A 1,007-nucleotide genomic window follows, 5' to 3' on the forward strand; every position below is an offset into this window, starting at 1 on the left:
AGACACACCGAGCGTCACATTACAGGGATCCTGGAGAGAAAGGAAGAAAAGAAGCAAGTTCTGTGGCTGCCCAGCTCACTCACCACCTAGAGAGATGCTCCAGACTCTGTGATAAGGGAGAGCTACAAGAGTCTCCTCAAGAAAACAAGGATAGTTGAGGACCCGAAGACACCCAGGACACTGCCATTGTCCAGGGGCTCCTCCAAGACCTTGGCTCAGCACTGATTGGCACGCACATGATCCCAGACAGGCACAGGTAGGTATGGCTTCAGCATGAATGTGTCCACATACTCATGCACTAGTCACTTGGTCTTCAGCTCATGGCACTATTTGTGAAAACTGTGGACCCTTCAGAGGGAAGAAGTGAGCAGGGGTGGGCGTATCCTTGAGGGCTATACCTGGTCCCTGGTCCCTGGTCCCTTCCTGTCTCTCTGTGGTTCTCTACCATATAGATGAGGAAACTGTACCATGTTCTGCCAGCCCCAGCCCCATGACATTTCACACAACAGCACGGGGCAGGCACCACAGAGCCAAAATCAACCCTTCCTCCCTTTAATTCAGTAATAAGAAGAGCAACAGAACCTGGAAAGTGGTATCTTCTTTGGAACCCAGACAGCACCTGAAACAGCCTTGTAACATCCTCCACACCGGGCAGAGCATGCAGCACACTTCAGAGCAGTGGTTTGCAACCTGCAGGGTGCTACCTCTTGGAGGTCACTTTCACAGATGTCACCTAAGTCCATTGGAAAGCACAGATATGTATGATTTATAACAGTAGCAAAAATTACAGTTGTGAAGTAGAACTAAAACTAGTTTTATGGCTGGGAGTCACCACATCCTGACTCACTATAATAAAGGACCACAGCATTAGGAAGGTTGAGAGCCACTGATCTAGAGTTAAACAAGCTATCCACAGCTGCTCCTACCTGGTGCAGGTTAAAAACAAGTCTTGGAAAGATCGGGGTTGTCCACAGCTAACAGGGAACTTCTGGACCAAAGGTCAGAAA

Source organism: Mus caroli, chromosome 12 (genome assembly GCF_900094665.2).
Source record: "Mus caroli chromosome 12, CAROLI_EIJ_v1.1, whole genome shotgun sequence".
Lineage (NCBI taxonomy): Eukaryota > Metazoa > Chordata > Mammalia > Rodentia > Muridae > Mus > Mus caroli.